General features: G+C 31.4%; 1 protein-coding gene across 2 annotated transcripts in view; it reads right to left on the bottom strand.

Annotated features, from left to right (window-relative positions):
* LOC145287805 (patatin-like phospholipase domain-containing protein 4) overlaps positions 1–6,175 on the bottom strand; it is a 137,146-nt gene extending 130,971 nt beyond the window's left edge. Inside the window, exon 1 of one of the 2 annotated variants that reach the window (XM_080135651.1) lies at positions 3,723–6,175. The gene's annotated coding sequence lies outside the window, so the exon portion shown is untranslated. The remainder of the gene's footprint in view (positions 1–3,722) is intronic. The other variant, XM_080135650.1, reaches the window with a different exon arrangement.
* Positions 6,176–18,961: the final 12,786 nt, after the last annotated feature.

Below are 18,961 nucleotides of genomic sequence, written 5' to 3'. Positions count from 1 at the left end.
TAATTAGGACCGTTTAAGATATCCTTATGAAGCTCTCTTCAGCCAATACTCATCACTTTCATCTGAGATTGATATGGATATCAAAACCATCCTAATTATCAGGCTTGAAACCGACGGTACCAATGACTTATCTAACAACTTTCTGTACACAACATACAATATATATGTATATATATATATATATATATATATATATATATATAGACAAAGAAACCGTATGCAAGTGAAGGGGACATCCCCTCATTTTGTGAGAAAAATAAGTTAACTCACTTGACTTGAGGAGGTTGGAGATCGGAGGAGGGTCAGATTCGTTTTGGACTGTGCAAACCTAGTGACGTTTTAATTCTAACTTATATCTGATGCTGCTGCTGATGATGATCATGATTATGATGATGGAAATGATTGCATATGTATGATAGTTACTGGATATTTAAGGGATCGGTACTTGCACAGTTTCATCAAGACATTAAGAAATGAAAATATCGAAAAAAGGTTATATTGTACGCATCCGTTATGGAACGAAGATCTCCGAAAAAAAAAAAAAAAAAAAAAATTTCACTTAATTTCATTAAGTAGTTTTTTTTTTTTTTTTTTTTTTTTTTTTTTTTTTTTACAGCGAAAAAACAATTTTGGGTTTGTATTAATTACTGTACACATAGATTCGAAAAAGTTGTCAAAAAACAAATATATAACAAATAAATGTTATCAAAGACAAGATAAGTTATTTTTCTGCCAAACTGGGTATATTTTTTGTGTTTTTATTCAATGTAACATATTTATTCAGCTCGAAAACATAGTGTTTACCGATGTATTGGAACATTCAAGATGGCATCTCACACCCTCTTTATCACCGTAAGTATGGAAAAAGGTGTTATAAATAAAAACTATACAAAATACTATTAAAAACCCGCCGAATATATGTCAACCTATGTCACGGTAACATATATTGAGCGAGTTTTTAACAGTATTTTATCCGGTTTTTATTTATAACATCTTTTCCCACACTTACCGTGTTAAAGAGAGAATAAGACGCCATCTTGAATGTTCCAATACATCGGTAAACACTGTATGGTTTTCGAGCTGAATAAACATGTTACATTGAATAAAAACACGAAAAATATATCCAGTTTGGTAGAAAAGTAACTTATCTTGCCTTTTGATAACATTTTTTTGGTATATATTTGTTTTTTGACAACTTTTTCGAATCTATGTGTACAGTAATACAAACCCACAATTTGTTTTGATACCGAGCAAAAGTTTTTTTTTTTAGGAACAAAAGCTAGTAATAAAGATGGGGAGGGAGTCTCTGCGCTTTACATTGAGTTATCTCCCCGTGGCGTGTTAAAAATTTCCATAATGGCTGACTTCAACGCGCTCTCATAAAAACGTGTTTTTCCACTGTAAAAAAAAAGAATGAAAAAATTTTTTTAAAATAACTACTCGATCAAATTAAATGAAATCTTTTTTCAGAGATCTTCAGTCCAAAATGGATACGTACAATATAACCTTTTTTCGATATTTTCATTTTTTAATGTTGTGATTAAACTGTACAAGTACCAAGGGATCGTTTGCATTGGGGCAGGAGTGTTCTAATGACGGATACTTCGACTCAAGCGAATATTATTTTATTACCAATACTAGAGTTCAGACGCACGGGTTTTGATTTATAGTCTTGTGTTTCTTAACTCCTAACAGAGTTGGGATTTTGGAAAATTTCGCAACCGTTATACCAGATTCAACTCTTGAGTCATCCACTATCTTTAATGTCAGAGAATTTTCGACAATTTGGAAGTGGATTTTGTTCTGTCAAGGTAGGAAAGGATACTTGGTGCTTGTCTATAATTGGGAAAAAAAAATTTTTTACAAGAAAATTTTTTATAATGTACGTACTTGTCACTGCATGAAGATGTCATATTCCAAAAATCACGTAAATCGATCAAGTAGTTTTTTTTTGTTTTTTTTCTTTTATTTAAGAAAATCAAATATTATCACACGTTTTATCGAAGATTTGCTTCACGCCATCTTATTTGAGATCTAACAACACTAACGACACCTGTCGAAAATCAGAATCAACAAGGGCAGACAATCGACTTTTTTTTCTTAAATGTCGAAAACACTTTTTTTATAATACAAATACAAAATAATAAATTAACTTATTTAATAAATAAATAAATTGACTTCTTTTAATAAAGAGAATGTCGAAAACACTGGGGGGGGGGTTCGATTAATAAAGTCTATTTAAAAAAAAAAACTGTTTCAGACATTCTTTTTAGGAACAGAAGTCTTTATGTTAATTTATTACTTTATATTATAAAAAAAAGAAAAAAGAAAAGTGTTTTCGACATTTAAGAAAAAAACATTTTTGTAAGTCGATTGTCTTCCTTGTTGATCCCATATTTCCGACAGGTATCGTTAGGTCTCAAACACGATGGCGTGAAACAAATCTTCGCTAAAACGTGTAATAATATTTGATTTTTTTAAATTAAAAAAAAACTACTTGATCGATTTACGTGATTTTTGGAATATGACATCTTCATGCAGTGACAAGTACGTATATTAAAAGATTTTTTTTTTTAGATTTTTCTTGCAAAAAAAAGTTTTTTCGGCGGACCTGAAGAATCTTCCCCCCCCCTCTCTATTTTTCTCATATTTGTTTTTTCTTCAATTTTATAACAGATTATTATCGAATGGACACTAGTGTACCAGGTTATAAAAAATCTTAAAAACAATGTCAATATTTATAAATATTTGTAGGCGATGCTCAATTTCTAATGCAACGTTAAATCGATCACCGATTTTGGTGCTAGCGCACTTACTGATCCGCGCTATTTTTTAAATCGTATTTCCAAGTTTAATTAAAGTTTTATGATATGTTTTTTTTTTTATTCACCTGTAAGGTTAAAGTACAGAATAGGTACAAAACACCCTCCCCTCCTCATGTTAAGAATGGCTTTTTAAATAATAACATTATTTCAGCACGGATCAATAAGTGCACTGCACTAGTACCCCGATTTTAGAACCACTCTACGTTTTTAGGTCAAATTTCAGAAATTTAGCCTTTTTAAAGCAGTTTAGAATCCCGCCCCCCCCCCCCCGTTTTTAAAAAAGGCTAAATACGCGAAATTTGGCCTAAACATTTTAAACATTTCAATTTCACATTCATAAATGGCATAATAAAACCACAATGTCACATGAAAAAGTTAGGTACTTGTGCAGTTTACGAGACGTGCTAAAATAACATTCTTATTTAGAAAGTCATATAACATGAGTAAGAGGGGAGGGGGGCTTTTTAACTATTTTGTACTTTAACCCAACAATTTGAAAACAAAAGATACCATGAAAATTGACTTTAACTTGAAAATCATTTCCAAAAAAGAAAAAAAGGGGGGAGGCAAACTTATACATGCGCTTGCGCATACAACGATGGCCACCGCCACCACTTATAACAAAGACTTACCTTGCTTAATATCCGGACAACTACTTATTTGCGGAAAATTTAAGTGTGATATTCGTTTTCAGCATACTCGAAAAGCTTCGAAAGTAGTCATTTTAAAGGGAATGTAAAGGTAGAATGGCTTTCTAAATAATAAACTCATTATTTTAACATGGATCAATAAGTGCACTTAGTACCGTAAAAACTTACCAAATAAAAAAATGATAAAACAAAGTTGGAAAATAGCAACAACAAAATTAGGTTTAAAAAAAAATGTTAGAATATTTACCTTTTTCTGGGTAAACTTTAGAATGGAACTTTCTCCTTTGTGGTTGTTAAAAAAAAAAAAAAATTAAGACGTTCGTTTTTTAATCCCACACGCACGTTTTTTTTTTTCTTTAATATTTTTGTTGCTATTTTTATAACATTATCATTATTAATCGCCCCCTAACATTGCCGCCGTCCGTATATTGCAAAAGTGCCTATTTCATAATTTGGCGCTTCTACACTATTAGGCCGAAATTTTGGAAATCGTAAAACTGAATTTAAATGTAAAGTTAATCGAATGAAAGTTTTTGGGGTGAAAAAACGAGAAAAACCGGACTTTAAAAAGCGCAACTAACTTATATATATATTTTTTTTTTTTTTCTTATGTGTGGGTGTTCCTGGTGTTGGTATTTTTTTTTCTAAAATCTCGTCAGTTGTGGTTTTCTTTCTCCCATTTTTTTTCTTTTTCTTTTTAAATTTAGACGTTTAATATCTTTTCTTTGACTAAATTCATTAGCAAGAAACGACTAAAGCTACTGTCATCTTTTTTTTTTTTTGACAATTTTCGGTTTTTTTTTTTTTGCTTTATTTTTTTTTTTTAAATAGTATTTTCAAGTTAAATTTAAGTTTCTTTTTTATTAAATTGTTTGGTTAAAGTACAGAAGAGTAAAAAAAAAAAAAAAAAAAAAAAAAAAAAAAAAACAACGGTGCTAATGCACTTACTGATCCGCGCTATTTTTTTAAATCGTATTTCCAAGTTTAATGATATGTTTTTTTTTATTCAATTGTAAGGTTAAAGTACAGAATAGGTACAATACACCCTCCCATGTTAAGAATGGCTTTTTAAATAATAACGTTATTATTTCAGCACGGATTAATAAGTGAGTGCACTTGCACTAGTACCAAAAACCCTCCCCCTCCTCGCGTTAAGAATGGCTTTCAAAATAATATTATTTCAGCACGACGACATAAGTGCATAAGTACCATTTGTTGCAATGGTCTACTTTGTGTGTGTGTGTGTGTGTGTGTTCCGGTTTCGGCAATTCTGGTGACCTTTGTCAATAAAGCAGGGTGATCAGTGGCACGTGGTTAGCACATGGACAATTTCCTCATATGTAAACACGACAGGAAAGAAAGAAAAAACTTCAATGGTCGATTATTAGTGATTATTTCATCTAAGTAAAATGCGTGTTGTTATTGCTAGACTACCACATCGGCCGTCCTCCACGGAATCTTAATGGATCCATCCACATATAGGAGCGGTAACTGCAACTTTCACGTTCTTTTTTTTTTTTTTTTTGCTGTTATTAAACGGACCAAAGAGAATCCAGAGAAGAAGAGAAAGAAGAAAATTGCCAAAAATAATTGCTTCCCTTTAGCAAGAATTATCTCCCTTGTTTTATTATTATTCTTCATAAATTTATTATTATTTTTTTTTTTTTTTTTCTGGCTATAGAATTTCTTCACGTTTATATTTAACTAGCAGGGCTACCCGGCTTTGTCCAGAACCATAAAAAAAAAAAAACTAAATAGACGCTGCAATTCTGAATTTTTTAGATGAGATGTGAACGTTTGTGTTATGTTGATTAATTGGGCTAGTGTTGTGTTTTTTATTTTGGTTGTTGTTGTTTTTTTTTTACATAGGCATCACCACTTCTCAAGGCCCAAAAGCAACCCGAGGATAAGGGTTAATAAGTGTACAGTAGTCAATTGGATAACATAGTAATCGTTACTAATGAAAATTCGTAAAATTTGTTAACTTAAATGGAACGGCTCATCAAGAACTTGTTTACGTTGGACTTGAGGATAACCATATTGTAGTCAGCTGGAAAGCAGGAAAACGGAAGACAATTCCACAGGCGTGCAGTTCTAATAAAAAAGCTTTGTTCATGGAATCTACGTTTAGGTTTAGGCACAGATAAAGAGTGGGGGGAATTATTGATAGTGTTTTCAGCCTGACGAGTGTTTCTTGAGAAAGTTTGGCGAGGGGGTGCCATAGATTGGAGCTCAGCCGAGCATTTGCCATGTAAATAATGATAAAGTAGAGACAAACTCGCAACATCTCTTCTGTGAGAAAGAGGTTGCAGAGAAGAGAAAAGGACGTCTCCCTACGGGGCTACAAAGTCTATTTTGAACTCTATCAAGGCGGTTGCTGCACCCAGCGACCTTCTTCGGGTGTTGAATAGGATTGTTAATCAACATGAACAAAAGATAAGTCAATATATTTTAAAGTTAGTTTTATGAGTGGTAATAAGTTTTGTAATAGTAAAGGATAGGTTACAGAGAGTCTTGAATTTTGTGACAGTTGGGGACAGTGTCTACTTGAGGAGAGTTGTGAGTTTGACATAGTTGAAGGCAGGTTGTGGCTTAGGCTACGTTGGGAGAGCTTCAGGAGATGGAGATGAGTTGACATTAACTGACAAACTTGGTTTCAACAGAACGTACATGTGGACCTTCGTGTGTAGAAGGTGAGTGGTGTCACACATACACCCAGATATTCACGGAATGTGTTGGAGTTTGTGTTTTGTTTTGTTTTGTTTTGTTTTTTTATACTCATTAACCTTTGCATGCTATCCTCAGCAGCTGCTAATGTGAGAGACAACAAAACGACAGAAGAGAAGATGAAAGGCTAGAAATCCACAGCATACAACATTGGGGTTGGCGTCACAGGTCACCCTGCTAGTATATATATATATATATATATATATATATATATACACACACACATATATATGTGTGTATATATATATATATATATGTGTGTGTGTAATGCACACAGGGTGATGTGATGCGCAAGTGTGTTAGCTATAAGGTAGCGTCTTGGCATACGCACCATCTCGCTCTCAGCAACCACCACTGGTTAGCCTTGCGCGAAACGAGAAGCCGAGTGCGTAAGTCTTCTCCTGTCAGTACACAGCCTCTCCATCATCAAGACCTCTGCTGTGCCTCCTCGTGGTCACACACAGTAACTGGTTGTCATGCGACTCCAGGCTGAATCAGTAGAGGATCTCGGAACAGTAGGGAGTCCCAGAGGGACTGTGCTACGGCCCACCGACGTGTGGACATGCCCTGACACATTACCAATCCCTATCCCAGCCATGGGTCAAATGGCCTAACTGCCTTGTGAGAGCCATGGAAATGGATAAGGCTAGGGGAGCAACCCCGACAGAAACGACGGAGTGGAGCCCCTTAGGCGGTTGGATGGCATACTTGCCTCCCTCCGGCAGCTCCTGCACCCTTGTTCGTCCCCAGCCGTCTCGACTATGTCTTGCCGTTGGAATTGGGCGGGCCAGGACGAGAGAGTGAGGCTGATGCAGCGCAAGTCCCCCTCACTATAATCCAAATCCAGCGCAAGTCAAGGTGTCAAACATTGCGTCAACTCCAAGCCCTGTGGCGATGGGCGAGCGGCAAAGCAGCAGGTGTGGAAATCACTGGGAGCTGTAGCTGCAAACCTGCACACAGGCGGCCCAGAAACTGGTCGTACTCCACTCGACCGAAGCAGCGAGGGGGTGCAGGCAACTGGCTGGCCGACCGAGCAGTCCTTTTCAGGATCACTCTGCTCGCCTCCATGGCATGAGGACAGGGCGATAAAAGGAGCCCTAAACATAGCTGCTTCACCATCACCCCTGGCCAGCATACCGCGGCTGGCGGGGTTTCCCTCACAGCGGTCGAGACATGAGAAAGAAAGGGTTGGTGCTTACCTTAGCATCATGGAATGTCCGTACTTTGCTCGACAACACCAGAGCTGACCGACCCGAGAGAAGAACTGCTCTCGTAGCAAGGGAGCTTGCCCATTATAAGGTAGACATCGCAGCCCTCAGTGAGACTCGCCTCTCAGACAAGGGTCAACTGACAGAGTCAGGTGGCGGCTACACCTTTTTTTGGAGTGGACGCAGCGGCGAGGAGCGCAGAGAGGCTGGCGTGGGCTTCGCCATCAAGACTGAGCACGTGAGGAAGCTGGTTAGCATCCCGGACGGCATCAATGACCGGCTGATGAAGATGCAACTCCCGCTTAACAAGGCAAGAACCGCCACACTGATCAGCGCCTACGCACCAACCATGACTAACCCCAAAGATACCAAGGACCAGTTCTATGAAGATCTGGAAAGCCTCATCTCCGCTGCTCCGCAGAGAGAGAAGCTCATCGTCCTCGGCGACTTCAATGCCCGCGTTGGCATGGACCATTCCACTTGGGACCGGGTCCTTGGCCACCATGGAGTGGGCAAGTGCAATAGCAATGGCCTACGGCTGCTCAGCCTTTGCGCTGCACACAACCTTTCCATCACCAACACCATGTTCCGCCTACCCACCCGTAACAAGACGTCGTGGATGCACCCACGCTCCCACCACTGGCATCTGATTGACTACGTCATCATCAGGGCAAGGGACAGGAGAGACGTAAGATTGACCAAGGCTGTGTGTGGTGCCGACTGTTAGACAGACCACCGCCTGATCATATCCAAAATGTGCCTCTACATCCAACCCAAGAGGCGGCCTCAGGGCCAGAAAGTCACAAAGCGCCTTGACCTGGAAAAACTTAAAAGTCCAGATGTCATCCATGAGCTTCAGGAAACAATCAAAGACAAGCTATCTGTCCCCCTCACCATCTCGGACACTATCGAAGATCAGTGGGCACACCTCAGAGACTCCACCTACTCCATCGCTCTCGAAATCATTGGACCCAAGCAAAAGAAGCACCAGGACTGGTTTGATGAAAATGACTCTGAGATTCAGCCCCTCCTGGAGGAGAAACGCCAACTTCTCCGTGCACATCAGAGTGACCCCAAGTGTTTTGCAAAGAAAGCTGCATTCATCAACATCCGCAGCAAGGTGCAGGCCAGACTCCGCTCCATGCAGGATGCCTGGCTCAGCGCCAAAGCAGATGAGATCCAGGAGCATGCCAATAGGCAGGATATGAGGAAGTTTTACGATGCGCTGAGGGCTGTCTACGGTCCCCAGTCCTCTAGCTCCTCCCCCCTGCTTAGCTCCGATGGAACAACTGTCTTGAATGACAAAAAGCAAATCCTTGATAGATGGGCGGAGCACTTTAACAGTGTGCTAAACCGACCATCTTCCATCAACGATGAAGCCATCGATCGACTACGCCAGGAGCCTATCAACGAGGAGCTCGACATCCCACCCTCGTCAGAGGAAGTAAGCAAAGCCATCAAGCAACTTTCCTCTGGGAAGGCCCCCGGCCCCGACTCAATTCCAGCAGAAGTATATAAAGCTGGTGGACCTACACTGCTTTTAAGACTAACAGAACTCTTCCAATCCATGTGGGAGAGTGAAGAATTACCGCAAGATTTTCGTGATGCTACTATCGTTCACATTTACAAACGCAAGGGAAATCGTTAGTCATGTGACAACCACCGCGGGATATCCCTTCTTTCGATCGCCGGGAAAATCCTGGCCCGCGTCCTTCTCAACCGCCTGCTGGTGCACCTTGAAGATGGTCTTCTTCCCGAGAGCCAGTGTGGCTTTCGAGCGGGCCGCGCGACGACTGATATGATCTTTGCTGCACGCCAACTGCAGGAGAAGTGTGTCGAGCAGCACCGGGGCCTCTTCACCACGTTCGTCGACCTGACCAAGGCCTTCGACACTGTTTGCCGAAATGGCCTCTGGCGGATCATGAAAAAATTTGGTTGTCCAGACAGGTTCATCGCCATTGTCAGGCAGTTCCATGAGGGCATGACCGCTCGTGTCCTGGATGACGGCGACCCCTCAGAACCCTTCCCTGTGACCAACGGGGTCAAGCAGGGCTGTGTCTTAGCCCCGACGCTCTTCAGCATGGTTTTCTCTGCCATGCTCCAGGACGCTTTCAAAGACAGTCACTCTGGCATTGTGACGGAAATTGTTTAACATCAGGCGAATGCAGGCAGTCACGAAAGTGAGGGAAACCATCATCAGAGACCTTCTCTTTGCCGATGACTGTGCCCTTAATGCCCCAAATGAGATAGAGATGCAACGTCAAATGGACGGATTTTCCACCAGTTGTGACAACTTTGGTCTCACCATCAGTACAAAGAAGACAGAAGTTATGTACCAACCCGCCCCAGGAGATGCATACCATGAACCCGGCATCACTGTCAAAGGACAGAAGATCTATGCTGTGGAGCAATTCACCTACCTTGGCAGCACCCTCTCCCGCACCGCCAACATTGACATTGAGGTTAATATATATGGATCTCCACAGCGAGCAGTGCATTTGGAAGACTTAGAGACAATGTGTGGAAGAGGAGAGACATTACACTCGCAACCAAACTGAAAGTATACCGAGCGGTCGTCCTGACAACCCTACTCTACGCCTGCGAAACTTGGACGCCATATAAAAGACATGAAAAACAGTTGAATGGCTTCCACCTCAGATGCCTCCGTAATCTTCTCAACATCCGCTGGCAAGACAGAATTCCTGACACAGAAGTCTTGAAGCGCGCGCGGCTCCATACCATCACCACCATAATCCGCAAAACCCAGCTCCGGTGGGCAGGCCATGTCTATCGCATGCACGACAGCCGAATCCCCAAACAACTTTTCTATGGGGAACTCAGCCAGGGAAAGCGGAATGCAGGGGGCCAAAAGAAACGATATAAAGACTGTCTGAGAACGTCCCTAAAAGACTTTGACATCAGCCCCCAGTCTTGGGAGAGTCGCGCTGCTAAACGTTCGGCCTGGCGTTGCGTCATCAGCCTAGGAGCCGACAGGGCAGAGAATCAACGCATGACACACGACCAGCAGAAGCGCAAGAGGAGGAAGGAGAGAGCTGCCTGTTCACAGCCTGCCGATACCGCCTTCACGTGTCCAGAGTGTGGAAGAGTCTGCCGAGCACAGATTGGCCTCATCAGCCATCTCAGGACCCACAAACCCCTGACGCCGAATTGATTGATACCTTGGTCATCGTCGATTCCGACGGACGAGCAAGAAGAAGAATATATATATATATATATATATATATATATATATATATACACATATATATATATGTGTGTGTATATATATGTATGTGCATATATATATATATAATTATTTCCTCAGCCAAACAATTTTGCAGCCTTCAAGAGCCATGACACCCAACAAACCGGAAGTCCAAGACTTGAGTTTCACCCCATTTTGGGCTCACCAATTAGAAACACAATACAATCCTGAGTTCGGATTTGTCTAACTGATGAGCCCAAATGAGGGCGAAACTCGAGTCTTGGACTTCCGGTTTGTTGGCTGTCATGGCTCTCGTAGGCTGTGAGATTGTTTGGCTGTGGAAATAATTAATAAATATATATAATCTCTCACATTCTGAATATATATATATATATATATATATATATATATATATATATATATAACGATTATCCATACTTATCAGGCCCTGTCGGTGGGGCATTAGAATACATCGACTGCCCCCCTGCAGAGGGTAAAAGTCCCTCAATGGGGGTCCTGGATATGACCTTAAACTATATCCAGTGGTGAGGCCCCAACTTGCGGGCTTTGGGGAGTGTGGAGCCACCCTTTAATTACCATTGCTCCCAGGTCCACTCTTATCCGGAGTGGTAGTACCTGTTAGGGTCCCAACTATGGGTTGAATAGAAACCGACTTGAAAACAACAAAAATATTCTATTAAAAAAAATTTTCTTCAAAATCACTGGATTCGGCATTAAATAACCTGAAAAGGGTTGATATGCCGTAAAACAAAACAACCAACCAACCAACCATACTTATCAAAGATATTCCAATACAAAGCCTATCTAAAAACACTGCCAGACACATAAAGTACTCTTGTGTGAAATTTCATAAAACTCCGGAAATTAATTCACACAAACACACATACACAAATTCCTTTTAGTTCCTTATATATATATATATATATATACTAGCAAAAGTACCCGTCGTTGACGGGGTTCAAAAACAGCCTACAGAAAATGGACTCTGATTTATGAAAATATGATAGGTTATGAAAAGGAAGGGTTGAAAATTTGGATTGAATTTGGGGGTATCAAAACCAAAGCAAAATATGATGAAAGTAAAAATAAAATAGATAAACCCCATATTTTATTATACCATACCAGTTCACACTGAAACACTTATCGCAATATTCTGTGGATCTATATTAAAAAACCTTGTTAAACTTTGTGACATATTTCCATTCTATGGAGGTCAGATGCGAACGAACACCCCATAATTTTATACCATATTTCTTCAAACTGAAACATAATTATCAAAGTATACTTACGCAGATAGATATGAAAAGTCTTTATTAAAGTTTGTGCCTATTTCCATTCTATGGAGGCCAGTCACGAACGCAGACCCCACAATTTTATTATACCATCCCTATTTAAGTTAAAACATACTTATCAAAGTATTCTTATGTACATCTATATCAAAAACACTTGTAAACGTTTTTTTTTTTAATTGTTAATTTTTTTATTTCCATACTTTTTGGACCAGGTGCGAACGCAGACCCCACAATTTTAATGAACCACCGTTCTGCCAGATCAAACGTACCCATTCCTGTGTCTCGATACATCTTCTATCACTATATGTAATCAGTTTTTTAAAAAAGTCAACCATATAGGCGCCTACTCGTGAACACACACACACACACACACACACACACACACAGCTTTATATTATATATATATATATATATATATATATATATTTCTGTGGAAATGTATTTTATTTCCTTATAATATATACCAATCTTTATTTAAGAAGCTCAATGTAATTTCAGAGCAATATAGTGTTTAAATGACAAAAGACTATATTCCAAAGTTCATGATGTTGACCATCTTATAATTTATTCCTTTAATTCAGTGACATTTACAATGGTCAACATCATGAACTTTGGAATATAGTCTTTTGTCATTTATTCACTATATATATATATATATATATATATATATATATATATATATATATATATATATATATATATATATATTCCGTACGGTTAAACACACATAAATTCCCAAGTTCAACAAGATACACCAGAAGAAGATTGGAGGTTACATCGACCGAAACGTTGTGAAAATAACACTCAAGATGAGAACAGTAATCCGATAAATCCAAATAATAGGAATAAGCAATGATCATTTGAAAGTGGAAGAAGAGGTGGCAGCCTTAAGGATTTGACTTTAAAGGAACTTGACGCATGTGACCCATAAAAAAAACAAGGATTTGGTTTGTCTTGGTCAATCCACGAAACACTTGAAAGATCAAGGAAAAACAACCATGTAAGCCAATTTAGGAGTGTTTAGAGTTTTAGGTGAGCTGAGATAGTTGTTGGAGACCATCATTTTATAATAGCGTCTATATTTCTCAGACTGGTCTTCATCTTCGCTACAATTAAATCAACTTTATTTAATAGATTCGTCAAACAGAACAGGAACCAGAAGGAGTTAGTAATCAAGAATGTAAGGCAACTTGGTTCGGCAGGCATGTATTGAAACTGCGAAAATAACTGTCTCCTTTTCCTCTATTTAAAAAAAAAAAAAATTTTATCAGTTTGTTCAAGCTGGGGATGAAGCATCCTACTGGATGCTAATATTTTCCCAATATCCCAGATATCCCAACCGAGAGATCTTTTTAAGATTCTGACCGTCCTTTTTAGTGCAATTGTTTGATCTCTCTTGCACTTGGTTCACCAAGTATATTTGCCAAGTAGTTTTTGAAATTCTTTTTTATGAGTCTAGTTGCTCCTATAATTAACTGGAATGATAGAAATCTTCCTGTCATTATAGTTATCCATCTTTGAATGTACTTTAATTTTATTTATTATTAAAGGTTATTCTGGGTGAAATGTACTTTGAAACTGGCTTTATATCATTCAACAGTCGTGTGTGATCAGTTTTGCTTAGACTATAAAGAATAGTGAATCAACAAATCTCGAGGTACATTTTTATCCCTAGATTTTTGAGAGAATATTTATTTGTAGAAGTTCTACCAAGATTTTATTCATAACTTACATTAACCTTCAGAATTTCACCAGGACTTTACTGAGATTTTACGAGGATTTAACCGTGGTCGTCATAATATATGTCATATATAGGACTATGACAACAGAATATTCTTATTATTGTTTTGACTCTCCAGTATATATCCGACTCAGACACAATTAATCAACTGAGAACCACATCATTCTAAATAAAAGCATATAAGACATCAACGGATACATACTCGAGAGTCAAAACAATGAAAAAATATGCTGTTGTCCTAGCGCTATTCATATATTACAAACGTCATGATTTAACTCTTAACTCACCTTAACCTTTTGGATTTTTTTTTTCTCTTTGGAATTCCATTTTAAAAATTTTTACTTGGACTTTTATAAAATTTTGAACATTTTAAGGATTTTTCTGTGCATTTCTTAAAGTTTGGATTTTCCTTCATTCATTTCCTATTTTTTCATTTTTTTCTTGACTTTTTATTATATGTATTTTTTTTTTACTTATATGTATTTTTTTTTTTTACTTATATGTATTTTTTTTTACTTATATATATTTTTTTTTACTTATATGTATTTTATTTTAATTATATGAATTTTTTTACTTATATGTATTTTTTTTACTTATATGTATTTTTTTTACTTATATGTATTTTTTTACTTATATGTATTTTTTTACTTATATCCATTTTTTGTTAATTATGTGTATTTTTTTACTTATATGTATTTTTTTTAATTATATGTATTTTTTTTTACTTATATGTATTTTTTTAATTATATGTATTTTTTTTACTTATATGTATTTTTTTTACTTATATCCATTTTTTTTAATTATATGTATTTTTTTTTACTTATATGTGTTTTTTTTAATTATATGTATTTTTTTTACTTATATGTATTTTTTTTACTTATATGTATTTTTTTTACTTATATCCATTTTTTTTTAATTATATGTATTTTTTTTACTTATATGTATTTTTTTACTTATATGTATTTTTTTTACTTATATGTATTTTTTTACTTATATGTATTTTTTTTACTTATATGTATTTTTTTACTAATATGTATTTTTTTTAATTATATGTATTTTTTTACTTATATGTATTTTTTTTTACTTATATGTATTTTTTTTACTTATATGTATTTTTTTTTACTTATATGTATTTTTTTACTTATATGTATTTTTTTTACTTATATGTATTTTTTTGAATTATATGTATTTTTTTTACTTATATGTATTTTTTTTACTTATATGTATTTTTTTTTACTTATATGTATTTTTTTTACTTATATGTATTTTTTTACTTATATGTATTTTTTTTACTTATATCCATTTTTTTTAATTATATGTATTTTTTTTACTTATATGTATTTTTTTAATTATATGTATTTTTTTACTTATATGTATTTTTTTTACTTATATGTATTTTTTTACTTATATGTATTTTTTTTACTTATATGTATTTTTTTACTTATATGTATTTTTTTTACTTATATGTATTTTTTTACTTATATGTATTTGTTTAATTATATGTATTTTTTTTACTTATATGTATTTTTTTACTTATATGTATTTTTTTAATTATATGTTTTTTTTTTAATTATATGTATTTTTTTACTTATATGTATTTTTTTACTTATATGTATTTTTTTACTTATATGTATTTTTTTACTTATATGCCTTTTTTTACTTAGATATATTTTTTTTTACTTATATGTATTTTTTTACTTATATGTATTTTTTTAATTATATGTATTTTTTTTACTTATATGTATTTTTTAATTATATGTATTTTTTTAATTATATGTATTTTTTTTACTTATATGTATTTTTTTTAATTATATGATTTTTTTACTTATATGTATTTTTTTACTTATATGTATTTTTTTTTTACTTATATGTATTTTTTTTTACTTATATGTATGTTTTTAATTATATGTATTTTTTTAATTATATTATTTTTTTTAATTATATGATTTTTTTTACTTATATGTATTTTTTTACTTATATGTATTTTTTTTACTTATACGTATCTTTTTTACTTATATGTATTTTTTTTACTTATATGTATTTTTTTTACTTATATATATATTTTTTTACTTATATGTAATTTTTTTACTGATATGTATTTTTTTTAATTATATGTATTTTTTTACTTATGTATTTATTTTACTTATATGCATTTTTTTACTTATATGTATTTTTTTTACTTATATGTATTTTTTTACTTATATGTATTTTTTTTACTCATATGTATTTTTTTACTTATATGTATTTGTTTTAATTATATGTATTTTTTTTAATTATATGTATATTTTTTACTTATATGTATTTTTTTTACTTATATGTATTTTTTTTACTTATATGTATTTTTTTTACTTATATGTATTTTTTTTACTTATACGTATTTTTTTTACTTATATGTATTTTTTTACTTATATGTATTTTTTTTTACTTATATGTATTTTTTTTTACTTATATGTATTTTTTTACTTATATGTATTTTTTTTTACTTATATATATTTTTTACTTATATGTATTTATTTTACTTATATGCATTTTTTTTACTTATATGTCTTTTTTTTTACTTATATGTATTTTTTTTACTTATATGTATTTTTTTTTACTTATATATATTTTTTTACTTATATGTATTTTTTTTACTTATATGTATTTTTTTTACTTATATGTATTTTTTTACTTATATGTATTTTTTTTACTTATATGTATTTTTTTTTACTTATATGTATTTTTTTTACTTATATGTATTTTTTTTACTTATATGTATTTTTTTTTACTTATATATATTTTTTTACTTATATGTATTTATTTTACTTATATGCATTTTTTTTACTTATATGTATTTTTTTTACTTATATGTATTTTTTTTACTTATATGTATTTTTTACTCATATGTATTTTTTTTTACTTATATGTATTTGTTTTAATTATATGTATTTTTTTTAATTATATGTATATTTTTTACTTATATGTATTTTTTTTACTTATATGTATTTTTTTTACTTATATGTATTTTTTTTACTTATATGTATTTTTTTTTACTTATATATATTTTTTTACTTATATGTATTTATTTTACTTATATGCATTTTTTTTACTTATATGTATTTTTTTTACTTATATGTATTTTTTTTACTTATATGTATTTTTTTACTTATATGTATTTTTTTTTACTTATATGTATTTGTTTTACTCATATGTATTTTTTTACTTATATGTATTTTTTTACTTATATGTATTTTTTTTACTTATATGTATTTTTTTTACTTATATGTATTTTTTTACTTATATGTATTTTTTTTTACTTTTATGTATTTGTTTTACTCATATGTATTTTTTTTACTTATATGTATTTTTTTACTTATATGTATTTTTTTTACTTATATGTATTTTTTTACTTATATGTATTTTTTTTACTTATATGTATTTTTTTTACTTATATGTATTTTTTTACTTATATGTATTTTTTTTTACTTATATGTATTTTTTTTACTTATATTTATTTTTTTTTACTTATATGTATTTTTTTTAATTATATGTATTTTTTTTTACTTATATTTTTTTTTACTTATATATATATTTTTTTACTTATATGTATTTTTTTTAATTATATGTATTTTTTTTACTTATATGTATGTTTTTACTTATATGTATTTTTTTAATTATATGTATTTTTTTTACTTATATGTATTTTTTTAATTATATGTATTTTTTACTTATATGTATTTTTTTTTACTTATATGTATTTTTTTTTTACTTATATGTATTTTTTTTTACTTATATGTATTTTTTTACTTATATTTATTTTTATTTACTTATATGTATTTTTTTTACTTATATGTATTTTTTTTACTTATATGTATTTTTTTTAATTATATGTATTTTTTTACTTATATGTATTTTTTTACTTATATGTATTTTTTTTACTTATATGCCTTTTTTTACTTAGATATATTTTTTTTTACTTATATGTATTTTTTTACTTATATGTATTTTTTTAATTATATGTATTTTTTTTTACTTATATGTATTTTTTTTACTTATATGTATTTTTTTACTTATATGTATTTTTTAATTATATGTATTTTTTTTACTTATATGTATTTTTTTAATTATATGTATTTTTTTTACTTATATCCATTTTTTTACTTATATGTATTTTTTTTACTTATATGCATTTTTTTTACTTATATGTATTTTTTTTAATTATATGTATTTCTTTTAATTATATGTATGTTTTACTTATATGTATTTTTTTTAATTATATGTATTTTTTTTTACTTATATGTATTTTTTACTTATATGTATTTTTTTTTACTTATATGTATTTTTTTTTACTTATATGTATTTTTTACTTATATGTATTTTTTTTAATTATATGTATTTTTTTTTATTATATAATTTTTTTTTACTTATATGTATTTTTTTTAATTATATGTATTTTTTTTAATTATATGTATTTTTTTTACTTATATGTATTTTTACTTATATGTATTTTTTTACTTATATGCATTTTTTATTAATTATATGTATTTTTTTAATTATATGTATTTTTTTAATTATATGTATTTTTTACTTATATGTATTTTTTTACTTATATGTATTTTTTTACTTATATGTATTTTTTTTACTTATATGTATTTTTTACTTATATGTATTTTTTTAATTATATGTATTTTTTTTACTTATATGTATTTTTTTAATTATATGTATTTTTTTTACTTATATGTATTTTTTTTACTTATATGTATTTTTTTAATTATATGTATTTTTTTTACTTATATGTATTTTTTTACTTATATGTATTTTTTTACTTATATGTATTTTTTTACTTATATGCCTTTTTTTTACTTAGATGTATTTTTTTTACTTATATGTATTTTTTTACTTATATGTATTTTTTTAATTATATGTATTTTATTACTTATATGTATTTTTTTTACTTATATGTATTTTCTTACTTATATGTATTTTTTTTAATTATATGTATTTTTTTTACTTATATGTATTTTTTTAATTATATGTATTTTTTTTACTTATATCCGTTTTTTTACTTATATGTATTTTTTTTACTTATATGCATTTTTTTACTTATATGTATTTTTTTAATTATATGTATTTTTTTTAATTATATGTATTGTTTTTAATTATATGTATTTTTTACTTATATGTATTTTTTTTACTTATATGTATTTTTTTTACTTATATGTATTTTTTACTTATATGTATTTTTTTTAATTATATGTATTTTTTTTAATTATATGATTTTTTTTTACTTATATGTATTTTTTTTTAATTATA

The sequence above is a fragment of the Euprymna scolopes genome, chromosome 11, assembly GCF_053919585.1.
Source record: "Euprymna scolopes isolate OS-2025 chromosome 11, ASM5391958v1, whole genome shotgun sequence".
NCBI lineage: Eukaryota > Metazoa > Mollusca > Cephalopoda > Sepiida > Sepiolidae > Euprymna > Euprymna scolopes.
Note: the sequence above shows the minus strand (reverse complement) of the source record. Positions and strands in the feature narration are given on the sequence as shown.